Source organism: Haliaeetus albicilla, chromosome 2, assembly GCF_947461875.1.
Source record: "Haliaeetus albicilla chromosome 2, bHalAlb1.1, whole genome shotgun sequence".
NCBI classification, from domain to species: Eukaryota; Metazoa; Chordata; class Aves; order Accipitriformes; family Accipitridae; genus Haliaeetus; species Haliaeetus albicilla.
In genome coordinates this window covers 44,470,646-44,497,738 of record NC_091484.1, presented here as the reverse complement: position 1 = coordinate 44,497,738, position 27,093 = coordinate 44,470,646, and the positions used below count along the sequence as shown (strand labels likewise).

The window sequence follows — 27,093 nt, the reverse complement described above, 5'->3', positions numbered from 1 at the left end:
GTCATTGAATCATTGAGTAATTCAGACAGGAAGGGACCCCAGGAGGTCTCTAGTCCAACCTCATGGTCCAAAAAAGGACAGCTATGAGAGAACACCACATTGCTCAGGGCTTTACCCAGCTGCGTCTTGAAAACCTCCCAGGATGGAGACTACACAACTTCTCTTGGCAAATGCTTCCGCTGCTTCTAATGATGAAAAAATTTTCTTTATCTACAGCCTGAATTTCTCATGATTCCATCTATGACTTTTGTTTCTCATCCTTCAGTCATATGTCACTGAGGGGCCTGGCTCCATCAGCCCAGTAACCTCCTCACAGGCACTGCCAGGCTGCTGTTATGTCCCCTTCAAAGCCATATCTGCTCCAGACTGAGCAAGCCCAGTTCCCTCAGCCTCTCCTCACTGGGCAAGTGCTCTAGCCCCCAGCCATCTTGGTGGCCCTCTGCTGAACTTGCTTCAGTTTATTCAATGTCTTTCTTGTACTGGGGTTCCCAAAACTGTAGGCAGTATTTCAATGTGGTCTAACAAGTGCCAAGTAATGGGGGGCAATAATATGCTGACTTTCCTCCATTAATAAAGCTTGGGCTGCTGTTGATCTTCTTTGCTGCCAGAGAACACCCCTGGCTCATGTTCAGCTTACTGTCTACCAACACCCGTGGGCCTTTTCAGAACAGCTGCTGCCCAGACAGACAGACACATTTCCCCCCAGCCTGGATCAGTGCAAGGGGTTAGTCCATTTCTGGTGCAGGACTCAGCATTTGTCCTTGCTGAATTTAATGAGGTTTCTGTTGGTCCATTCCTCCAGCATGTCAAAGATCTTTCTGGATGGCAGTCCTCCCCACCAGCATGTTAACTGTACCCCCAACTTGGTCTCATCTGCAGATCTGTTGAGCAACCATCACTCTGTCATCTCCTCCAGGTCATTGTTAAGGACAACAAAGAGGACAGGTTCCAGGACAGACCCTGTGGTACTCCACTCGTTACTCTTGCTACTGGCCTCTGGGTAGAGCATGGGCCATTAACCACTGCCCTCTGGGCCAGACCATCCAATCCATCAGTTGTCTGCTCATCCAGACTGAAACGTGTGAACCTGGGTAAAAGGACATTGTGAGAGTCAGTGTCAAAAACCTTGCTGTAGTCTATTAAGCTTTTTAAGCCTTGCTAAAGTCTTTTCATCCACAGCTCTCCCCTCATCCACAAATCCAGTCATTTTACCACAGAAACACATTCGGGTTGGTAAGACATGATTTACTCTTTGTAAATCCATGCTGACTTTTTCCAGTCACTTTCTACATATGCCTAGAAATGTGCTCCAAAAGGACTTGCTCCAGGATTTTCCCAGGAACCTAAGTGAGGCTGTCCCTCCTGTAGTTTCCCAAATCATCCTGTTGGCCTTTTCTGAAGGTGGGTGCAATATTTGCCTCTCTTCAGTTGCCAGGGACCTCCTTTGATCTCTATGACTTTTCAAAGCTGGTAGAGAGCAGCCTTGTAAGGGCATCAGCCAGCCCTGTCAGCTCTCTCAGATGCAGCCCATCTGGTCCCATGGACTTGTATGAGCTGAGTTCTCACAAGTAATCCCAGTCATGATTTTTATCTGCTGCTGGTACTTCTCCTCCTCTTCCCACAAAGACCTGGGAGGCCTTGTTGGTGAAGAATGAGGAAAAGAAGGCATTGAGCACCCAAAACATAGCTCTGCCTGTTGTCACTAAATCAGCTACCCTATTCAGTAACAGACCCACATTTTCCTTGTTCAGCTCTATGGAACTTTTGTGTCTAACTCTGTATTCAGGAGGATACTGTAGACAGTAGATCCTTTACTGAACTTGTTACTGAGACCCGAGAAGTAAAGAAAAATTTTATTTTTAATTCAGCTTCATTTAGCTGAACCTTCTACAGCTCATGGCCACGCAGTCTAGCGAAATATATTCTTTATATAAGAAAGTTTAGCACTTTTGCACCTGTGAAGAAATCTTGAAATTATCTTTATGTAAGCTCCTGTCATGGTTTTAGATTTTCTTGTCACTTAACCCAAATTTCAAGATTGAGGTGAGGTTGTGTTTTGGTTTTTTTTCCCCGCTCTGAACAGTATCTGGGCTAAGAGTTGAGAATGCACATAAGTTGGGCACAGGGGAAAGAATAGGTCACCTGAAAATAATTAGTACATTTAAAATGAATATCTTTGAGATAGGGGTCAAAGAAATACCTACGCATTGTGTCTGAGGTATAGCTTATAGAAAGAAAGCCTGTAATATAGGTTTTCAAAGGATGTTGCTCTGCTATTGTGCTTCCTTCACTGCATAAGAAAAAAAACCCAACTCATAAAGAGTATCACATTCATATACAGAACATAAATTTTGCAGAAAAAATAGATAAATATTTTCAATTGCAGCTAATATCATTTCTCTGATGCACACACTGATGGAAAATAAAATTCAAGTATACACACAGAACACCTACAACAATATGTTCAGGCGATTAAAGAAAATGAACAGTACTTCCAAAACTAAATATTCCAAACACATGTCATTTCAGCTCCTAGCTAAGAGCTGATCATCATTTGGGACTAGGTCTTTCTGTCTAAACCACTACTGAGAAGCAAATTCTGTAACATTACTGACCTAACCAGAGGGCAATGTGCACTTGGAACCTGCAACAGCTTAATCAATACCATTCCTGTGTTCAGTCAGTGACAGCTATTTTTGAAGTGGGCTACCAGTCACAGGTATAAGAGTTTTTGATGGATTTCAGACAGTAATGCACTTAGGTAATCATGTTCAGATGAATTTTTTTTTTTTTTTTAACAAACCCAAGTATTGTAATTCTAATTCTGACAGTGAAGAGGAGCAGAAGTGGCATAAGAAAATAATGCTCTTTATCTGGCCAAGTACAGCCTCTGTTCTCTGATAATGGTAAAAGCTTGTTGCTTTAGAAGGCTGTACCTCTGGTCCCCAGTAATAACCTTGCTAATTGTATAGTGTTGTATGTAGTGGAAAGATTTTTCCTGACCCCGCAGGGAACTAGTGCTGTGAACCATGAGATTTGATTAGCCTTATTATCTTAGCTTGCCCAGTTACCAATGTTGTAAGCTGCCATGAAATTATCCACCCCTTTTAAAAATAAAATCGTACTATTTGTCTTGATTATCTCCTCCTGTGGAGTTGAATTCCACGTGCAAACAGACCTCAGTGATGAAAATAGCATAGGAATTAGATGTATAGCCTTTTAACTCTGCAGCTACTGTCTCCTTTTATTCTTTCATATTGCCTTTCCATGTAAATCAACATTCTCCTAACTATTGTGGTTTTGATCAGCCCTCCATCCCCCCAAACCCCCCTGTTTTTATTTTACCTTCAATATTTGTAATCATCCATGTGATCTTTTAATGAGTTCCTCTGGGATAGTTTGGAAAACCATGGAATTTCTTATAGACTTTGCTGTCTTTGCTGGATCTTTTTGAAAATCTTGAATGATGTTTTGTGTTCAGACATGAAATCATACTGTATACCAAAAAAACCCCTAGCTCATTTCTTTGGCACAAAGAACTTCATAAAAAAAAAGAATCTCATTGGATGACGATCATCTTGGATGGTAAGCCAGTGGATACATAAACAAATTATTGTCACAAGATTCCCAAATGGTGATAAACACAGCAAAGAAGCTGATACTTTATTGTCTGTAATTTAACAGGTGATGAAGACAGCATATTTTAGGGGTTATCAAGTAAAGAGGTAGTCTAGAGTTCCAGCTGTCTGAAGACTGATCATAACAACTGATTATCCAGGTTAGACACTGGTCAACTAAAGTACACAGAACACTGGGCTTGCAGAGTATGCCAGCAATCAGCTTAAAACTTTGTTTAAAAAACATACTGTCTCAAAGTCCTTCACTCAAAGTACTGAACATCTGTTCCCCACAACAATTAAATATAAAAAGGGGAACTAACTCAAAGCAGCTGCTCTTCTCTGGGTACGTATGTTCATTTTGTCATTAAAATAGTCATCACAACAGTGACAGGAGAAATCAGAATTCAGACCCAGAATTCTGCAGAGCAGAAGACAAAGAAAAATTTGGCATAGTTGACACCAGCCAGTAGATCATTCCTCTAGTAATAAGCAAATGTGGCAGTGCTGGTTGTGATTACAGGTTTTGTCTTCCACTGGTACACCCAGAACTGTAAGGGGACTGAAACCCACATCATCCTCCTTCCCACATTTTGTACACTGGAGCGTCTGTTCCTCTGACCCCTCTACATCAGGGTAGGAGCCCTAGCAAAACCAAAAGACCCTGGAGAAAGACCTTCTACCCTGTTGTTTGTAGCACCAGCAGAAAAGTATCACGTTAGTAACACTAGCCTCCGCAGTTTTACAGGGAGGAGCATCAGACTTCACAGTAAAAGAAACCCTTTGCTTGAGCAAGATCTAGAGTTCAAATCTCTGAAGAGTCATAAACTCCAGTTCAAGTGAATACTAATCAATCAGCCCAAAAGTATGAGGGCTGGGGCTGACCTACCATACAGTCTTTATGCTCCCTGAATCCTGTGGCTAGACAGAGACTGAGATAATCCCTGGCATAAAGCAACTTGGCTTTGGCACTATTCTAACTTATGCCTGGCTGACCATGATCGCTAGCCAGAAATTGCTGGGCCATAAGTCAGCCCTGGCCAGGTCCCTGTCTTCTCTGCCCTAAACTGGGAACAGGGTGAGGCTTGGCTGAAGCACAGTAATTGCCCGTTAAATGGATAAGAGAGATTTACAGTCGTTTTGCACTGCAGGAATGATGCAAAGCTATCAGATTGAACTGCACCATCAGGGTCCTAATGACCATCCTTGCATGGGGGATTTCTGTTATGAGCGGCATGTGGATGTAAGTAATAAAAAGCCAAAAGGATATGATAATTCCTGCCACAGGGTAAACATCAATTTCTAAATTCTTCTCTAAAACAATATATCTCTGTTTCTTCCTTCACCCTAATGGGTCAAATGGATTAAGCAGTGGGCAAGAAATGGTGTGTGAGCATTTGGGACATGTTCCCTAAAGGGCTTTAATAGCCAAATAGCAGCTGCAGAGGCCAGAATGGAAGACGTTCAAAAGGCTGTGGAGCAGTCGAAGTACTTTGTGTTTAGATACTTCTGTTACAGCCAGAAATGGGCTCTCATGTTTCACAGGTTTGGATTCAAGCTTTGAGTTGAACTGTAATAAGGAACCTCTAAGTTTTGCAGTGAAGCCATTTTCTTTCATTGGCCATGAAGGTAAGGTCAGGATATCATGAAAGGTGCCAGCATAAATTGCTACAACCCTTTCTCCTTAATAGAATAATGTTCAGCCTCCTCAAACACAGAGACTGTAAGAGAAGAAGTCAACGAGATGTTGAGTTGTGAAATACAGGACGAGATGAAAGTTATGAGTTTTGTGGCTCTGGTTCAAAAGATTTTCCATTAGAACATCAAAAAAAAAAAAAAAAAGAGGGGCAAAGGAGAGAGAAAGATCTGGAGTTATTTTTCAGGGAGTGAGGATTTTCTATGCCTGTCAGTTTTTCCGTTGTAGCTGCAGGGGTTTGAACACCGAAAGGGTGGTAGGTCATTACTTAGCTTAGACTCCCTCATGACACGTTAAGTTTCCTTTCAGTTTAATAAGGAAACGATAACTGCTTGGGAAGAACATTACCAAAAATATGCTCAATTTGGACTTTTTTACTGAGAAATTGCAGGAGGGCTGTAAGCTTTGGACCCGGGGATGCATAATTCCACATGCTTGTGAAGGTCTCAGCACAGGGTAGCTGCTGTAATTTGAAGAGTAAGTAAAAATAATTCCTAAAAGAATTGTACATGCTGGTTTCCTAAGATGAGGACAGCAAGATCTTATTTACTTGACGCATCTTTATTGGTCAACCTGAGAAAAGTTTTTCGCCTGCTGGCTGGTGTTCCACAATTTCTTTAATTATGCCCATCATATATATCTTTTGATACCTTTGTTTGCATAAAAATCAGCTTATTTGTTATCTGGTAGGAAAGCACAATCTGAACCTGTTAAAATGAAAATCGATACCTAGTGGATTTTCTGTTGAAACTCTACCCCCACATAGTTCTGGCTTTCCCTTCTCCCCAGCGGTTCCCAAAGCAAAAGCCAGTGGGAATTGCAGACAGCTTATTATTACGGGTTACCATATGTCACACCAGGCTATCATGTATTCTTAAAACAGCATAATTAAGTAGATTATAGTCAAACTGTACACTTGGATTTAAAAATTTTTGGAAAAGTCAGTAAGAGAAGGAAAAAGCGAATGAACACAAGCTGAGGAATGAAGTATTGTCTAGGGTTATGAACATTTTCTTTTCTGGGCAAATTTTACCCTTAGATATATGATCCAGCTTTAGTGAGAATTGTGCGTGCGAGACTGACTTGATGTTTGCAACTCAAATGTCAGTAAGTCCAAGAGTATCCAAAGGCGAGAGTCTCTGCAAAATCAACCAGAAGCAAAGTGAAAGCTAGTCTATTATCACTGTTCAAAACAAATGAAATGTTTAAAGTAAACAGTGACTGGAAGCACAGGAAAATCAGTTTTTCAGTGTTGTTTCCATCTCAGTGGTCTTGCATGTGATTAGTATCAGAGGAAATTTCCTCCACCTTCCCCTTTGAAATATTTGACTTATCCTTTCCCAGTGCTTCTCGCATTTGGTGACCGAACAGGCAGCGCCAAGTGAAACGCTGGCCTGTTCCCTCCTGACTCCGACCGAGGAGAGCCCGGACCTGCCCTGGCAAACACCGACACCGAATCCAGTCAGGGAGCGCGTGTGCTCCGTGGTCCACAGCATGGGGACACACCACACACACGTGCTCACACGCACACGCTTGCTCTCTCCCACAGGAAGCGCTCTCCGTCACAAACGCGGTCGCCCTCACGCACACTTGCTTTGACACGCACACTTGCTTTGACACACACACACACGTGCCCTCTCAAACACACCACCTCCCTCCCTGACACACCCATACGCGCTCTCCTTCACGCGCGCGGTCACACACATAGGTGCTCTCTCTCACGCACACGCTCTGACCCGCGCAGTCACACACATCGGCTCTCTCTCCTCACCCCCGCCCCCCGCCCTGCTTCTCCCACACACGCTCTCGCACGCTCTCTCGCACACACCGACACACGCGCTCTCACACTCGCAGCCCCCCTCACGCGGACACTCGCGGGGGGCGGGGCCCGGGCGGGCGGGCGGGCGGGGCGAGGCAGAGGCAGAGGCAGTGGCAGAGGCGCGCGCGCCCCCTCAGGCGCCCAGCCGTTTGCTCCGGGAGGCGGGGGAGGTGCTCGCGCGCCGTCGCCTCGGAGGGCGCGCGCGCGCAGGGGAGGCGGGAGGCGGGGGGCGGGGGAGGAGGAGCGCGAGCGCGTGCTACAGCCACGCCGGCGGCGCGCGCCGAGGCGGGCGCAGAGCGGCAGGGACGGCGGCGGCTGCGGCTGCGGAGCCGGCGGGGGAAGCGGCGGCACCGCTGGCTCGCGCTCTCCCTCCGCCAACCGCCAGCTCGCGCGCCCGAGTTCGTAGATGGGGCTGAGCGGCGCCCGCTGAGGAGGGGACGGGGAGCGGGAGCCGGTGCCGGTGCCAGCCGGTGAGTTGCGGTACCGGCGAGGAGGTCGCATGTGTGTGGGGGGAGGGCTCGTCCGCCCGCTTCTCCCTCCCTTCAAGCCGGCGGGGCAATGGTGGTGGGAGGCGGGGATCCCGGCCGAGCCCCTTGCCCCGGGGCCGGGCGGCCGGAGCGGGGCGCGCTTTCCCCGGCGGCTGGAGCTGAGGCGCCGCGTGTGCGTGTGGCGTGAGGGGGGAAGAGCCGCCCGCCCTCAGGTGGCGGTGCCGGGCGGGCCTTCAGGGGAGCGAACATGGCAGCGCCGGAGTCGGGGAAGAGGGATTTTTGCCCCCAGAGCGAGGATTAACCCTCCTCCTCCCGCCTCCGGATGCGTCCCCGGGAGACTCGCTCTTCATCAGCCGCTCCGGATTATCTACCCGCCCACCCTCCTTCCCCCACCCCCTTCCCGGTATTTTCTCTCCTCCTGGAGATTATCAGGTTTCCCGCCCCTCCCTCTCCGGGATCCTCCGCCTCCCCCCTCCTCCGAGGGGATTATCTCCCCCCTTCTCTGCCGGATTATCCCCCCGGTTCGCTGCCCCTCTCCCTCCCTCCCCGGTTATGCCCCTCCGCAGCCTCGCCTCTCAGGGATTATCTGCTTTCCCTTCGGGGTGATTCCTCCTCTCTTGATCTCTGCCCCGGCCTTTCCCTGCTTATTTTCCTCCCGAGGAAGTCATCCCTCCCCTTCCGTCTGCCTCTGACTGGGGAAAGGGGAGAAAATGTGGTTGTAATCGAGTGGGCAGGAGTTTCCAGTAGTGCTGTCATCTGCTTGGTCTCTGTACTAGTACAACGGGCAAGTGGATGTAGGTGATAGGAGAGGCACCAAGGATGTGCAAAGCTTGTGGCAGAGTTCAGCCTGTGGCGTTGTGCTCCGTATGCAGGAAAATATCTGCACCCTTTCTCTGATGTTGCAGCTGTTGGCGGAGATGCCGGTGAAAGAGAGCTATCTGGATCAATGCTTTATTAAGACATGCACATGCATGGCTGGGTGGTGAATATCACACATTAACTAGAAACTGCACTGAAAAAAAGCCAACAGCCTCCTAGTTTCTTTGAGGAAGGTACAACGTACAGTAGTAGCATTATAATATAAGTGGGAAGGTGCATGGATGACATTGCTGCTGTCCAGGGGTCAAAGCTGACTTGGATAGCTTCTGTCGTGGCTTTCAAGGCAGTTGGCTTAGGCTATTGCTCTGTGGTGAGGAGGAAGTAGGCAGGTATCTTTTGCTTAGGCTCTGATGCTTATGTGGTTCATTAACATCAACATGTTGGCATAGAAAAAATGAGTTTGTTCCTAAAGAGGAGAGAGAAGGTTTATCCCGTGTATTTGGCTTCTGTGTAAGTTAGACCATTCTCTTCTCGTTGCTCCTGGCCTTACTGCACATGGGATCGCTGGAGGAGAGTTGCGGATCTTCTGACCATCTTGCAGCACAAGGCCTAGGATTATATCCATTAAACTTCCCTGACTTGGCTTTGAGAGGAGGAGGGGCTCTGAGAAATTGTAGAGAGGCTGGGCAGCTATAAATAGATGTTGGACTAGAGGAGGCTTTGAACAAATCTTAGCATACTGCTTCTGAACAGATAGTGTCTGTTAAACTGGTTGAGTTGACACTAGCATCATAATGTTTCCTTTTATTTCTGCTGAGATGGTTGGCTTTTAACACTTTGACATGTGACTGGACCATGCAACATCTGTCAAAATTCTTCTTGAAAATGCCATAGAGAAAATTCTCATTTAAATAAAGTGCTGATAATTGGAGTCTAGTTTGATCTCATTTTAATGTGATTTTTAAAGGAGGCTTCAGAGAAATCTCAAATTTCCTCTTCCCTCCCTTGAAATGTTTGGAATTGATGATCTTGCTCCCCTTATTTTGTTCTTGAAGTATTACACTGTACAGATTACCTGAGATCCATATTGCTGTGAAAAATCTGCAGTACTGAGGCATGGTGTCATAATACTGGTACCATTGTTAGTTTTTATTTTCTTATCTTTTCTACAGGAGACATTTTACTACTTTCTTCACTGTTGGGTTTTGGGTGGGGGTGGGTGGGTGTTGGTGGATTTTGTGTTTTTTTTTAGCATCTAACCAAAAGTGCGTATATTCAGCTTCTTTGAATTCTGGGTGCTTGCATTTGTTTCAGATTCTATGGATCACTGCTGTTTCAGCCTGTCTTGTCAAGAACTACTTAATATGGAAATTATTGACAAATACACTGTACCAGCTATGTGGAATGGTGTCTGTTCTGCTGCTATATTAGTGGGCTAACTGTGCATACTAAAAGTCTCTAAAATGATTGAAAAGCTGTTGCAACATATGTGCAATTGGACCTTTCTTGAACTACTTCTTGTTGCTTTTTTTTTCTTTAAACAAATAATGGAAGCTATTAACTGAAATCATGGCTTAATCACATATGGTTTGGGTTTTTTAAAATAAAATAAAAATAAGAAAGGAGGTAGTGAAAACATGCCTGGCTAATATGAAGGAGTCTTAACAAAGGCTAATAGAGAGGGTGAATGTCTGCAAGAACCCTGACTTCTAGGACTTTTCTTATTTAAAGCATAAAATTTTAATCTGATCTTTTTTTCCTGAATGACTGTGTATGCAAACCTCAGGGAGGTGGAAAGAAACAGAAATCTAGGCAATATAACTTAATACTTTTGGCATTTTTTATTGGATGTTTAACAACAGTAAAAGCAGGAAAACCAAATTATCTACCAAAAATTTGACAGGCTTTATTTTGAGCTGTTAAGGATGTGATCTGAGCATTGTCCTCAAACACTTGGCTTCTTCAGTCAGAATCAAGTTCCAGCCTGATATTAAGTCCTTGTGTTGGGTATTTCTACATGCAGAAACAAAGGTCCATGGTCTGGGGAAAACTTTATAGTAGCATAAGGACAGGCAAAAGAGTCTTTAGCATGAGTCTCTTTGTACAGTCAGTCCCTGAATCATTCTGTTTTTCTAAATGTATTCATTTGTAGAAATTACTTACAGTTTGAATGTAATTTTATAAAAGTTTAGTGTCCTGCTTTAGAACCATGCTTTCTGCTATAGAAAGTGATTTAAAGTTCTGACTTGATGTGACTGTCCCAGGCTCTTCTGAATGCCCTTTCATCCTCTGTGCAGGACACTCGTCTGTAGATCAGTAAATCTTTGCTTATGCTGTAGAAAAGGCAGAGGGATTTTTTATTTAAGAGACAGGTATGCACTTGGGATTGTGATAATGTTTGTGGTAGTACTTTAGGTGTTGCAGTCTCCATCCAAATGTGGAATGAATTATACTGTCCTAAGATTTGAAAGGATAAAAAAATCATGTAAGTTTAAATAAAATGCCCTGTTGTCTTCTGTGTTTAAGGTAAAAATGGATAAAAATTGACTCATCCTGGTTTGAGGGAATTGACCGAGGTAGTGATCCCCCTACTAGATGAGGAAAGAGTATTTGCTGCAGGAGTACCACAGGATGGACAGATGGGTTCTCAACACTGCATACACCTGAACTTGCTTTTTGCTGTTTATTCTTTCTCTCTCTCTTTTTTTTTTTTTTTGAGCTGTCCTTGAATGAGATGTTCATGTTTGGTTTTTTGGGAAAAGAGAGTCAACAGAGGAGTTGAGGTGTAGGGAGAAACTCTTAACTCTTCTTAATGAGCCAAAAAAGTTACTGTTATCAGTATGAAGTGCACAGTATATGTTCTGTAAATTCAGTGCTGAGGCAAGCTGGGATGGGTTTGGCCTTGCATATGTGCTAAAACCCTGACTTTTTAGAAACATCCTGCAACTGGAGTGGAACAGACACTATTGGAGTTGTTTGTGTGGAAATACAAAGTAGAATATAACGGCAGGGTTAAGAGCGAGTCTGTGAGGGGGTAAGTGGTTTTGCTGTCCTCCAGAATAGAAGCAGCTCATAAAGTGTCCTGAGGAAGAGTGAGTTTAGTTCAGGCTGACATGTGAGAGGCAGGCTGAAATACAGATGTGCTGGTCACAGATACTATTAGAGGAATATAATGGTTTGTTTTCATTGACAGGAAGGTGTCAATGTGACTTTTTTATAGCAGGATAAATAGTAGATGATGATTGTTTCAGAGCTTAAAACTGATCTAAGATTTTATTTAAGTGTGTGCTAGCTAGAAGGCAGTGCCAAATAGCTGGACCAGTAGGTGTTATTGGCTAGCTCAGTATACAGTAGTGACTAGTCTTTCTAATCTGAGTTCAACAAAATGTCAGAATAATAGTTCAGGTTTTGGGGGGAGTTAACATCATTTTCAAGTTAACATATTATCTGATTGCATGGTCATTATAACCATCTGCAGTTGGATCTCAGGTTATACTACAGCAAAACTGTTGTCTTTTGCAGAGGGATAAACAAAGCATTGTGATGTTAATGTGCTATCTTGTGGCTTAAAAATTGCTTTTTTCAGAATAAAGCAAGCCTGAATTACTTAGTTACGGCTCATGTCATTCTTACAAGAATAATGGAAGCAAAAAAGAGAAAAAGACAGGTTAGGAGATGTGTTTTTCCATATCAAAATATGTACATTCCTATTTTGGGTTAATTAGAGTCTTTAAGATGATGGTAAGTAATTTCACAACCTCTATTAAACAGTAAAACCAAAAATTTGAAAATGGGACATTCTCTACTTTTACTTAATGTTTAATTACTTTCAAGGTCTTTTTGGCTTAAAAAAAAAAAAAAAGGTGTTACATCTTGAGAATGCTTCGTATTAGCAACTGTTCTGTGGGTTTTACACATCGGTTATTTAAAGAACTTGTTCCAATGTTAGTGTCCAGGTCTCATGAAAGCATGGTGGAAATTAGCAAGATATTGAAATTAGATTACTTCAGATTTACTGGCAACAAATGTTATTTAAGAAATTAACTTGGATATGTTATTTAAGAGTATTGACTAGTTTTGCATTCTGACAAGCAGCTGTTTGAGAGTAGGAACTTCATGAAATCCATGCTGACTGTGGGTAATGTCAGTGGTTTTTGCAAACTTTTTTTGGGGGTGGGGGGAAAACCAATTCTTTGCATCTTACACAAAAATATTGCTCTTACAGCTTTCGCTTAACCAAATCTCAAAGGATCAAATTACTGTTTCAGTTAAATTAACTTTTCCAGTAGGTGGAGACAAAACTGTTGATTTCAAATAAGCTTAAGCCTTTACTTTTTGATTCCAAACATTTTGTCAAGATACTGTTGAAATAATGAAAATTAGGAGGTAAGAAAAACAGTTTAAATTTTTATTTTAAGATAGTTCATTTAAGCCTCTTTTGCTGAGATAGTGTTGGCATTCAAATATTATTTCTGTAGTAAGAGTGGCTACTCAAATAGTTTGGTTTCAGTTTTCTAATTAAGCTTTACCTCCACCCACTGGCGAAATGTGTGTTAGTGAAAAGTGAAAGTGATACCATTTTAAATATCTAAACACATGATGGAGGAAAGTAGATTGACGGTAAATAGACTGAGGGTAAAACTTTTTCTTAAAACTAATAACACAATGTAGGGGAGCACTCAAGTAAATCTGTAGGGGAATGGAAGAATATATCAGCCATTCTGACATTGTTATTACATTCTTTGATAAAAAGAATTGATTCCATGTTCATTCATTCATTGCCAATGTTATGTTTGGAGATATGCATGTAGCTATCATGTGAGAGGTTTTGTATGTAAAACATCTCAACAACTTTTTATGTGACATTGATTTATTTTTTTAACAAGTCAGTGGGCCAATTCGTAAATCAGCCTTTACATATCTTCTTATTAAAATTCCACCCCATGCATTTCCTGATCCACTGTTGAAGTTTACAGAAGTCTTTTTGGCAAGATGAAACTGCTTATACAGCAGAAGTTCTGAAACTGGGAAGGCAAACTGCAGTCTAGTGAATGAAATGAGCGAAAAGTTTATTTCACCTTTCCAAGCAATTCTGGCTTGTATTGTGAACTATTGTGCTGTAGCAAAGCACAGTGTTGCTGGACAGAAATTGCTTGAATGATATTAAGTTTACCATAGTCATACTGCTTCTCGCAGCTTCCCTTGCATTTTTCGGGTCACTAGAGTGCAGGAGGAGGAGGTGTAATTAACAATTGAAAGTTCAGTTTATGCATTCATTGGTAAAGAACATGTAGGCAGGAAGAAACTGTTAAGTGAAACTTAATGTTTATAGAGTGTATGACTGTAAGGCAGTCATCTGAATGCAAATCATGCAGATATCCAGTCGCTTTTCCCAGATCTACTGGTACAGTTTTGCTGCTTACACTAGATTTGGTAAGCCATAGAAAAATGGGATGAGCAGTGCTTGATTTGGTCAGTTCTGATCACTGATCAGTGAAGCTCTTTTATACAGACTTAAGCTACGTAGTATTTGAGCAACTTCCAGAAGCATGTTGCTTTGATGTAATTGGCATTTGTTATACGTCACCTTCCCTCTGAGGACAAACTCTTTGTGTACATTATTACGTGTGATATTTAAAGGAATGTTCAAGTGAAGCTTATTTATGAAGTAAAACACCAGTGATATTTGGGCTGGCTCTGTGATTTTTGTTTCATTCTTTCGTAGCTTTCTGTGGGGTGGCCCACTTGCTGCATGGATAAAATTTAACCTTGGCATGAACCTGTTGTGTGAGAATTGTCCATCATTAGCTCTGTGATAATAGGTGTCTTGGCTTGAGTGATAAAATGGACACGTACATTTGAGTCACTGATCTTTGGGAAGCAAAATAAACTGGTAACTAGTGTTACTGGGTTTTAAACAGCACTTCTGTAACATTAGCTGGTTGCACAGAGGTAGTGACTGTGCTTGAGTTGCTCTGACTGATGGTTGAGAACCCTCATCCTTCTGCTGCTGCCTGCAGGGATCACATCCATTTCATGTTCCTGTTGCTAGAAGGGAGAAACGTTTGGGCAGTTTTGAGGACAGGCAATAAATACACAAAAAGAAACGTTAGGAAAGGGGTGGGAGAGCACTGAAGGGTTGGCAGTTGATCTGTCTCTTAAGTCTGACACATGATTAGGTCGGAAAAAAATCCATCCATACCTCTGTCTGTGTGTCCCTCCTTCCCCCCCACCCCGACCCTGCACCCCCTTCTCACCCCAGCTCCCAAGATGTAGGACTTAGGGATCAAGACATTGTTAGAAATTTTGCTATTGGAATGGGAGAGTAACTGGATGTGTACACTGGTGAGAAGAGCAAGAGGCTTTGGGTGTTGTTAAAAGCTGTAGAAAGGTGTTTTTATTTTATTATTTTCAAGTTCTGAGTGTGAAGTGTGAAAGCCTGCAGCAGAGCACCTCCAGTTTCTCAATAGAAATGTAGCTCGAACACTCCCTCTAGTGGTTACACTCTGACATCCACGTTGGGGAAGTGCTCAGGGGAGTCGGGATTTATTGCTCTGGGTGGGTGACAGGAGACAAGTATTTTTGTATGGGTGCCTGCTTGCTTAGCTGTGTACAGTGATAAATAAGCCGGTGCTGCTTAACTAGTAAGTAGCTAAATACATAAAAAAAAAATCCACCGTAGCCAAAAATTGATACATTTAGAAATCTTGGTCTAGTAATTGGATCAAAAAGTGAATCTCCCATCCAGTAGTCTATTGCTCGGGGAAGTTGCTGTAGTCTGTTTGCTGGGACTTTTTGTGCTGTCACCTGGAAGCATGCAAGTCTACTGTTGAACAGAATTTAGTAGCTATGAATTGTGTATGCATTCAACTGCCAAATCTTGGCAAATAGCTCTGCAAACAGCACAGACTAACTAAACAGCAGCAGAATGAAATCTGTAGTTCTTACCAAATTTACCATAGAGTTCTCAGTCTTAGGTCAGATTCCATGCTATTACAGTTCAGGAAAGCTGTAAGCAGCAACAGTAAAACTGCTGAACAGGGGTCTTCAGAAGGAAGTACTTCATTGGTACTAATGAATAGGAAATGGAAAAGAGAAGGGCGGACTTTTCAGCAGCCAGACTCCTAATAAAGTGGAAGGTATCAAGATGTATTGTTGTAAGTCATTTGAAATTTCCAAGAGAAGTGAATGCTTCATACCTGATTCCAAGCTTCTGGTATTGTTTCACTTTGTTTCTTTTTTACTGTTCAAAACTTGAGCTTCTGGCTCCTAGTTAAGTTCTTTTTTTGTAGACAAGACAACAGGTTAGGCCTTGTTTGACCACACATCTTTTTTTCTCCATAAATCCACCAAAACTATTTTGGGACAGTTTTGTATCACAGTGAGACTGTCAGAATGGTGGTGTTAGGTCTTGCTATTAACTGGAGATGTTGAATTAAAATGCTTTATGTGGACTGTTAAGTAAGTTAGAGCTCATAAGAATATAGTGTTTTATTTTTTTAAAGTAATCTCATTTGTTAAGGTACTGGCAAAAACCTATATAGATAAACTTTCAGTGAAACCATTAGGAATTTTCTCTTTAGAGTTATAAGGATTAGTTTAATTACAAATTTGGCAAGAAGTGCTTTTGCAAGAAGTTCCACTTTGCTACTTAGCTTAGAATGTGTGGGCACTATATGGAAAAGTGGAACTGTATGTCCATTCATGTTTGACATCTGGTGTCCTACAGTCTTACCTGTTACACATATCTGTTTACCACCACCAAAAAAGACCATTACACAGAATGTGTACTTTTGTACACAAAATTCTTTTCTCAGTATTCATGCCATTATGAAGCTTTTGCACATTAAAAAAAAAAAAAAAAAAAATCCCTTGGGCCTCCCCACCCCAGGCATAAGTGATTTTACTTTACAAATATAATTACTGTACTTCCAGAAGGTAATCTCTCTGGACAGCCATAGACTAGTTTGAATTAGATTACTCTGGTTTTTCCTCCAGGGTGAGTTAATACATTGAGTTTTATTTTTCTGTAATTACTTAAAAATTCAGATCACTTTTGATGCTTACTATTCTTCCTTATTACTAAACTGGGATAGCTAAGAATACTTGCATTTTAAAGGTTAACATTAACTTTTTTTTACCCGTAACTTCATTTTCTCCAGGTAGATAACTGTTCTACTCCTGGAGCTTAAGTAGTATTCACTTAGTCTCAGTTATAGAGTTTCTTAATTTGGAAATACTGGAAATATTTACTTAATAAGCAGAGAGTAAGCACACTGAATCTTTCAGTTGTGACATTTAAGTAAGTCTAGCTAGAGCAACATTTTTGTTAAATCTGTATTTCCAGAGTTCTAGGTTTGCAAACCTTTCAAGTAGTTTGGCAGTAAGCTGCGTGAATAAGACAAGTTACTACATTTTACCTCTATTACAAAATCTTGGGACAAAAAGCCAGTCAGTATGAAATAAACAGGGGAGCAGAGTTAGTCTTGGGAGATACTACAATAAAAAAATAATGTTTTTCCCATTTTTCTTCATGAACTTCAGCAGGAAGGGCAATTCTCTGGATAGATGATTGTGAACCATGGTGGGACACTAAGTCCAAAATGCAAATACTTTTATATAAATGTCGTGTTTCTATTTGGATTTTACTTACTTAACGAAGTAGTTATGCACTTAAGCATTAGATCAGAGAAATGTACAAGGATGAATTTGTAAGTGAACCTCATTGTTTGAGAATATAGTGCTGTTTTGAAATAGGCAGAAGGAAATTTTTGGTGTTTTGAGGTTTCAGGACATGACTTCCTGTTTGTGTTGAATACAAAACTAGCTGGGATATCTGTAGAGGCAGTTCATTTTAATTCTGTAGTTGGCATCTGGTGTCACAGTGCAGGAGCAATATATACTAATGCAAGATTTGTTTGTTAAATGCAACATTAATGGGTGAAACTTGTTACTTGCATTGTCAGTGAAGTCCTACAGCCTAGCTGCATAACACTTGAGTCTATTACAAACCTGAAAGTATTTGGGTGCTCTTTAATATGGTAAGTTTTCAAATAATAAGAACTGTCGTTGGGTCAGGCTGAAGGTCCATTTAACTCTGTATCCTTTTTCCAACATGCAATGCAACTTCTGAAACCATTCAGAATCTATCAGGAGCTCCTGTGAACATTATCTCTGAGCAGATTTTCAAGAAGACAGAAGACATGGTTATCTCTTCATGAGAAGGAGCTGGTGCCAGAAAATTTAGTGTCTGGCTAGCATTAAATTCAGCTTGCAGAAAAGAGTAAAGAAACATAATCCCCAAGCGCCTAGACATCATTAACCAAAAACTGGTGAAGAATTTCATTGTGCTAATCTGCAACAGTGGCAGAATCCAAAATTTAATGTGTTGTTCATGACTAAAATAACATCTTATGTAATTGCCCTGGGCCTGCACATTAACAGCTTCCAAAAAGATCTGACTGCTTTGCAGAGGGGGTTGCAAACTAAGACAGCAGAATGACTGATAATGCTAAAGGCATAAGACTCAAGGTCTTCAGAAAGTCTGTCCCCATGTAGACAACAAAGATGACACATGTGCCATCCTTTCTCTTCTGTTGCTTTTCTGCAAGTCATTAGGGAGCCTGTATAAATGCAAGAGGATGATCTAAAATACGAGGCACAGGTGAGCAGCTGTGGGTATGGCTACCTGTAAGAAAAAGATTCCTACTCCCTAATATTGCACTGAAGAAAGACGCTGCATCAGGACCTTTCTCCTGTTTGATGTGATCATGCTCTGTCTTGAGATATTACCCATTTGAACTGAACCGGGTTGGCGAACTGAATGGGTTGGAGCTGGCAGTCAGTCCATTAAATGCTCTTTAAAAAAAATTATATTTTTTATTTTTGTTTGTATGTGTGTGTGTAACTGTATACATACATAAAAAGAGGGCGTTTTTTATAAAGTGTAGTGTTTTATATATATGTGTGTTAAGAGCATATGTGTTTATATACATACATACATATGCATCTTAGAAAACGGAACACTTGTGTGTAAAGAAAAAGCCCAGCACCCATAAGCTGTCTAGAAAAGTATAAAACCAAAATAAGCATGCATGATATTTTCCCCAGGTAATCTCCCAGAATCTGACTAATGTTTAACTTGAAGACTTTTTGAACCAAATGATGTTTGTGGGTTATTGATGTAATTCATATTGTGTGCTTTTACTATTCAGGATGCTTCCATTTCAAAACTAGTCTCAACTGCTTCATGGACTAGTCATATATAAATGGCTACTCTGCACTGGCGATCTGTTTGATTAAACATGAGAAACTCTTATCCTTGGACTGGATTACTCTTTAGTTTCTTTAAATAATTGACATGGATTTTATCTGGAGTGCTTGATGACTGAGATGTGATTTGTGTATCATTGTAGCCTTCTGTGAAGATTGAGCCACTACTAGTTCTTGGTTTGGTAATAGAGCTGGCGGTAAGTTTGCAGCAGATCAATGATTACCCATATATGTAGTTTAGGAAGCATGTCAGACTGGCCAGAATATCCACAGATTGTTCTTTTGTTGGCCATTGCTCCATTCTGCCTAATGGTGTGTCCAGATAGAACAGCAGAAATAGATGTCTAGCCTCCAAGCACTGGAGCCTATATGCCTGTTTACATATGTATCTGCTCTCCAGAAATCTGACTGCTGCTGTGTGACATGTTCCTTCTGATCCCATCTTCCACACAGGCAGCCTGTGTAAGGTGGACCTGGCCTTGGCCAAGATCTTGATGTGGCTTTAAAGGTTCTTCTACCTTAACTGTGGAGTTCTAATAAACACAGAAAGATACAGTGTGATGGTGCTAAATGAAAAACATTTTAATAGTTTGAATTTTGGGTTAGTTGGTCATAGAGTCCTTTGAATTTACATGTCTGTGCTGATAATGCGTGGTCATCTGAAGCTAAAGGAAAGACTTCTAGATTAGCACTAGAAATACTGTTTCAAACTGACAGTATGGTATCCTGTGCTTGGAAAGAGATCTTCAACCAATCTGCGGAAATGCATAGATAATAAGGAAACAGTGATCTGTTTTAGATTGCTGTGATTAAAAAACTAAAAAAACTTCCTAAAGTACCTTTTCACATTGCCCTATATCTTTACTCAGAATTGGTTAGAAACTGTAGCAACTGGCTCATCTTTCAGTCATGTCAGTCATTCTACAGGTAGCTAGTGGTTTGTTATATTCAGTATCACTTGGGAAACACTTCCAAGTTTATGGTATCCAGTGATTTTTAAGCTTCTGGGTTCAGCCTTCTGATGCAAGTAAGAAGGATGGAGTCAGGACTTCTAGACCATCCTGTGTTAACAGTGAGCAGGAGATGGATTTTGTTCAGTGAAATCAGCTTGATACAAGATCTTAGAATCCAAGCAGTGATTGCCATACAGAATAGAGGCATAGTGCTATAGAAATAGTTTCTGCTACCTGTTGGAAATGGGATGACAAAGACCTAGAGACATGTAGAGAGCTCTATCCTCTTTGCTTTTCAGTATTTCATCTTTTCACACTTGGTAAAAGTCAAGGTTCTTATGTTTGATCCTTTCATCAGTCAGTTGAGGAGGTGATAAAGAAGCAGTGTCCCAATATAGTTTTCCAAAATATTTTAAAAAATATTTTTTTCAAGGTGATTTTCTTATTACCTTTGAACAAGAAGTATAGTCACTGGCAAACCCCTTGTTTGGAGTAAGTGGAATGTAGAAGTTCTCAGGCTTGACATAAGTTGGGAAGTTTATGAAAGTAAGAGCAGTTCCATTACCAAGAACTTGATCGCGGCTTTTTGAGGTGCTCTTTCTTCTTGGGATAAGAGATTTTGATAGTGGTAGGTAAAACAAATAATTGGGGGGGGGGGGGGGGGTTGTAGTTTAGAAATAATGCAACAGCGGAGTTCAGAAAAAATTGACCAGCTTTTCTTATCCCAAGTTGCACCAGGAGGACAGGTCTTCCTTTAACTGTTGGTACGTCTTGCTCAGAGAAGTGACGATGGTATATCTGACTTCCATTCTCAAAAATAGCTATAGTTTGATCTTCTGATGTCTTGAAAGTGAGGCTTGACTAGACTTGTCTTTTGTCTTGCTGAAGAAGTAGATCCTTTGGAAGGAAATTGAGATAGTACAGCATGCATATACTTCCTGTATAGAAATAGGAGAAAAAAGAGGAGTAAAATTTACCAGCTGTACATTGAATATTGTCTGTTCAAGTGATGCCCAGAAATACTCTTGTGTGTCTGAAGATGTTGAATGCATCGTAAATCTCATCTAGTATTATCTAGAATTACTATACTTGGTTATCTGTGACCAAAATTAGAATCCTGCTAAAGTTTTTATTATGTAGTTTCTAGGGTTCATTGACAGCTTCAGACAGAGTTAACAGGATGAAGAAAGGCAAAAGAAGTGAAGAGTCATCAGGACTCTAGATCCTGGCCATCTTTTAAAATAGAATTTAAACATATTAGAAAGATCTCTAAATGTCTATAGCACAGATTGTTTTTAATCAAACTATTCATTCTTTTAATGGAGCTAAGCTGCCATTTTGGTTTTAGTCTCGACTCTGTTTTTTAAGCATTTGGGTATACTTAGGAAACAAGAGGAGTACTTTCTTGGGTGAATAGAAATAGGCACTGAATGGAAGGATAGTGGAAAAAATCTCGAGTGTATATGAGTATGAATAGCCTTTGTGAACCAAATGGGTTAATCAAGAGTTATACTGTGTGGTATTTCACAGTTTGTACTTAAGGAAATATATTCAAATACCTCTCATCAGCCTCTTTTGAGGGGATCTGAACATATAAACCTCAGAATGAGTCTTTCATTCAAGTAGGTCACTTCCTTCCTTTTTGCTCTTTTTCTCTGGCCTAATTCCCAGAAACAACTTTAACAGATGCCTTAACTTTGAAGTCACTGGGACTACTTACCTGCTTGCAGCTGAACATACACTTAAAAAATTTCAGTAATATTTTAGCAAATCCCACTTCTCTGTAAAATTGTCTAAAAACCATTTTTTTAAGACAGTAGGCTTAAAAAAGGAGCACAATGAGTGGCAAGTTGAATGTACTTAGCTTTGGGTACCTCCTTCTCTTTCCCATCAAGGAAGGAGTAGTAAGCATAATGTCATCTTCCAGGTAGAGGTGCCAGACTGCATACATGAAGACAAGTGGAGCAGGTGGCTGTCCTGTTTAAACACTACCCCTTCCAGCATGGTGAAGGCGCTATCTTTTAGTGCTAGAGTGTGTGCAAAAATGACAGGCCAAGTGTGGTTCCTGGGCCATTAGCTGGAATATGCTGTAAGCCATCTTAAAGGTTTTCCTTTTCCTTCTGAGCCACTCCTTTTGTTGTATCTAGTTTTTCTAACTTCATCATAATGTGTTGCCTACTTTCCAACCATTTTTTGCCTTTTATTCAATACATTTCCAAATAATTTGCTATTAAGTGTTTAGGACTTTTGGCACTCAAACAGAATTTTACTATTGTTTCTGTGTTGGAGAGATGACCAGCTTTTCTGGGTATGGTGGGGTTTAAATTTTGGCTAAATGTTGTAAACATTGATGTTGGGGTGTGTGTGCATGTGTGAGTGTTATGATGGCTGGTATAATCTGGAAATGTACAAAACAGATGACTGCAAAAAAAACATGAGAGTTAATCTGACACTAATATGATCTTGAATTTCTGCAGCTCAGTGGTGATTAAACTTATTAAAATATATTTTCCACCCATCCCAAAAATACAATCCAACAAAAACCTTCAGAGGATTAAAATCAGCTAGTTCTTCTATAGAGGCATCTTTGTACAAGATGTCAGAAGTGCTGTGTCTGTAAGTTTGTTTGGGGTGCTCTTATTGTAGTGTGTGTCTTTTATGGAACCTGTTTCCCTTTCTCAAAAATCATAGGACACTGTGTGTTGCATTGGCTTTGCTGTTAGGACTGTAGATTCAAGTAAAAATTTTTAGGGAAAGCAAGAATGTCACAGATGGAGTTATGGTGATATTTCTGTGCTTCAAATTTACAGTAGAGTCTTGCAGCTCTGCTGAACTAGCAAATTTGTGCTGTGCTATGTACTTCTCTTCTTGTCAGTCTTTGCATTGTTTTTCTGTATCTATCATACAGAAAAACCTGTATCCACGTGTTCTTAGAAAGCCCTATTACTGAAGAGCAAAACTGGTAGAATTACATGACTGATTTATTTATTTTATTAAGCTTATTAAGATAGTCTTCCCGATACTTTAAATCAAGAGAGATCTGACATATGTACTCATACAGCATTGTGTGAGTGTTCCTTTCTTACAAAAAGATACCTGTTTAGGTTCAGGTATCTGCTTAGAACAAGAACTGTCTGCTGAGTGATGGACTTGGTTAAAGAAGAATTAGGAAAACCAACGGATAGTACTTTATCTGCAAGTCTTTGGTGAAAATCCTTTAGGGGAAGGGTTCTACAGTTTTCTGCTGTTATTATTGTCTTCAGAATGGATGAAAATATTTTCCATTTCGTACTTAAGTTTAGACTCTTTCTTTTTCCATGTGTTATACTACTGAATATGGGCCATTGAATACTATTGGCTTTAAGATCAAATAACTGCCTTGCGAGTCTCATTTGACATTTGTCATACACAGCAATAGTATGTGGGTAATTGAACTCTGTTGTTTGTCTTGAGGCAGTTAGTGGATTTGGTAATGCTTAATTTTATTTGGACTCACTACCTGTAGGAACAGAGAAGACTGACACCTCATGAGTCTGAAGAGATGTAAAATCCATTGGTACAAAACTCAATTTATTGCCAGTAGTGAAAATCTGAATTGCTGTTTCTGAATCCTAGTTCACGTGCCCAATCTTAAGTTTGGATATCTGCATGTCCACTTGCTTCCTACGCTTCTTTCCCTTCTTGTAGCCAAGTATACAAGAGGAGTTACATGGAGCCAGAGTATGGGTTTACAGGTATTGTCAGAGCAAGAAAAGTGCAACAGGCACACGAGACCAGGAAATTACAAGGCTCCTTGGTGTACTCTGCTTAAACTTGTACAATATGCTAACAATTCATTTACTAAGCACAGGAAAATCACAGTTTTAAGCATATGTGAAATTTACATAATTGCATTGTGAATTTCAAGTACTTAGAATCTATATAAAAAAATTACCATTAGACTATTTAATTCTCTACCTTTTCAGCCATAATTTAATCCTATGTTGAGCCAACGTGATACATGCTTGATCGTATCTTTTTCCTTCATAGCCCTTGATGTCCATAGTTCTGGACAGGGGGATGGTAATTAATTTGAGAAAAGAATTTTTAAATAGAAACTTGGCTTCTTTTTTGAACTACTGGCAGGAACTCATTCAAACCAGTCTCTCTGGTATTAAAAGGCAAGTGTTGATTCCTTCAGTGTGAAAGTTGGCTTGTCTGGGTCTTAAAACTTATGCTGAGAAGTGATGTGGTATTTAAACCCTGACACTGTGTTTAGAAAAACAGAAACTCTGCCAGAGTTTTTGAAATCGAGAAAGCTTCTTTCATGGTTCAACTGCTTCAGTCATTGAAAACAAATTCCTTCTTATGGGATCAAGTGTCATTGCTATTTGCTACCATGGCAAGTTTCTGTAGAGAAATACTTGGTGCCATCAGTAAGCTTGATTTATGGAAAGGATATTATATTAATGAAAATAAAAAGATACCTTTCCAAGCAGCATGCTATTATTGTTGTTAAGGTCTCTTCCAAACTGAGTATGCCAAAGGAATTTTCATCATGAGATCTGGTGCTTCTAATGGATCTCTGTGTGCAGACTAACGCTAGTAGGTGGACCAGCAATCCAATGAGTGCTTGCCTGGCTATGAACAGGCTGCTGGGCTTGTGCGTTTGTTAGTGTGCCATTGGACCTGTACAGGGACAGGTGTTCTGGCAGTCTACCTGCATGTGGTTTACTTCATTTCCTCAAGCTATTTTCCCCTCCCAGCTGGACCAGAAAGCAAGCTAAAGTCCAGCGTGTTACCTTGCAGCTTTGCACATGCATGTAGCTGACATGTAGGATGCTTGTAGCTGAGATATCAGCATCTGTTGATTTAGGGAGGTGCAAGCCTGGACTGCTTAAAAATCTCAGGTGCTCTTTGAGTAGAGACAGACAACCAGATTCTGTCCTGAGTATAGGACTTGTTCTTGCACCACGTGACAAGTGGAATGTGTGCAGGTATGCTGGGAGCCGTGTTAACAGACAGGGTATCTGAAAAGTTGAAGCAGAATCAAGAGTTCATTTGGGGTTTGGGCATGTCTCCAGGAACAGTGTAGTGGAAAATGAAAGAAATATAGCTGATTATTTGAAAAACAGCTAAACAGGTTGATTTCCTTTCTATGAAGAGGAATTTACATTTTCTGAAAATGCATTCTTAGACTACGTTTTGTTTAGACCTTTCAAAATTATGAGGAAGAATGTGGCCATTTAACTTAAGTGCTGAGTTTGCATGAGACAATGACCACTTCATCTATTTGATTCTTGTTACCTTGTGTACACTGTATGACCTGTCTGATGAGATAGTAGTTGTTTTCTCTGTTGCCAGTAGTTATGAATGTCATGAACAGGTTTTTTTGACCTTGTAACACCCAGAAAAAGTTGGGTATCTTAGTATTACGGAAGAAGACATCATTGCCCTTTTAAGTTCACTTGGGAACTTGAGGGTAACTTCATGTTAAATTATTCAACAATCTTAAAGCTAGTTGTGTCCAAAGAACCAATTTATCCAGGGTGCATTGCTCTCTTTTAATATATCTCTCAGGCCCAATACTCTTCTGGTATAGAGGAATTTAATGGGGAGTATAACAAGCAGAAACTGCTATGTATGGGACTGCCTCTCTGAGAACTCATTTAGTGTGATGAGACAGACCTCTCAACTGCCATGCTGAAGATGGTTGGCAAAGCAATTACTCTTTTCTAGGTCAGGACCCAGACTTCATAAAACCTTCTTGTGGAAAAGTTGAAACATGGAATTATCTATCTATTGCAGTGGGATCTCACTGGGGATGGAGTAGAATCATGGTCCCTAACCTGCCATTTCTGATTGTACATGGGAGGACTTTAATAGGCTATTTTGAGAGTCCTCTCTACTTCTTTTCTGTTGATGGCGTTCGTAAGTAATTCTGACTATTGATACCCAAGTAACTGCGCCTCAAAACTCGTGCGAATCTGAGAGGTTCCGTTGTCAAAAACCAATGAGGTTCTTGGCTCAGTCAGGTACTGTTTGTACTAATATCTTCCTCTCTTCTCTTTTCCCACCCCTTTCTCTGAGACCCCTAAGCAGTGGTGGAAAGAATAGAACAAAGGACTTGGGTCAAAATCAAGAGAGTCTGTGGCTTTTATTGTTTCACCATAAATGGGATTGAAGAGAGTTAGCATATGAGGACGTGTATGAACTGCTTTTAAGAAAGAGCAATTGCAGTTTGGAGTCTAGAAAGAAACAATCTTAAAATTTCTTTATTTATTTCCCCTCTGTAGACTTTCTCATGTTTCAGATGCACTCAAAAAGCCAAGTTCCATCATGGCCTCATTTTTACAAGAAAACATGTTATAAAAGAGATCATGAAATATAAGTAAAAGTTGTAGTTTTAAACATTTCTACTTTTAGATATTACAGCAATTTACCTGTCTCAGAAAATGATAAAAAGCCTTGGTAGACTGTATTCTTTGGCTAAGTTTTGCAGTGGTGTGAACTGTCCAAGAAGAAAAGTTCACCTGTCTTTGCATTTGCCAGAATTTCTTTTTTTTTTGGGGGGGGGGGGGGAATTGAACTGAAGATGTGCAGAACTTGGCTTGTGCAACAGTAATTGAGGGAGTGATTTGTGTAATGTGGGTGACTGGAAGTATGTGCTTGAATAGTTACTGCTATCAAAGAAGAGAAATAAACTGAAGTGAGATGACTGCCTTCCACTACAGCAGTTATTAGGCTCTGCATGCTTTCATATCAACTGGTACGGGTTTGGTACAATAGCAGCAGATTATATCTGGACATGTAACATGTTTCTAACTTCCCACTTAATCTTTAGTTCTGGTAGTAAGCTGTACTTTATTTAAGCACATTCTTTGGACACTGGGAATGAAGCCATCAATAGTTGTTGGAAGTAAGATTTTTGTTTATATATGAAGCTGATCATTATATTTCTGAGCATGAACTATATTCTCCTGTATTTTACTGTAGCTGTTCCACCACTATGAAGTTTCAGTTATGTCCTTGAGCTTCTGTCATCTAGTAGCCCTCTTTCCAAAGGAAGAGTTGAATGGAAAGATCTTTAAAATTCATTGTGTAATTAGAAAACTTGTAACTATTTGGTCACTGTAAGCCTTTACTTAAACGTTCTCTGGTTTTGCTTCAGTTGGGGTGACAGTACATGACTGAAAATTCAGAAGTTCTTAGGCAAAACTTAATGAAACCAAACCTGGTATTCTAAGGAAATAGAGTAGAAAATTTCAAACTTGCCAGTATGCATCACAGGTACAAGTGCAAAATAGCATTTTGAAGATACCCTTTTCAGTTTCTGTGCCTGTGTTCACCTTATAAAACACGGAACATTGTCATTCAGTGTTCACAGCACTAAGTTGGAAACTGACTTGAAAGTGAAGGTGGTAAATGTTCAAAGTGGTAATTTCCTTAA

General features: G+C 40.6%; 1 protein-coding gene across 2 annotated transcripts in view; it reads left to right on the top strand.

The window, feature by feature from the left end:
• The first annotated feature begins 7,365 nt into the window (after positions 1-7,365).
• PALS2 (protein associated with LIN7 2, MAGUK p55 family member) overlaps positions 7,366-27,093 on the top strand; it is a 61,971-nt gene continuing 42,243 nt past the window's right edge. For both annotated transcript variants that reach the window (XM_069773162.1, XM_069773155.1), the window contains exon 1: positions 7,366-7,602. The gene's annotated coding sequence lies outside the window, so the exon portion shown is untranslated. The remainder of the gene's footprint in view (positions 7,603-27,093) is intronic.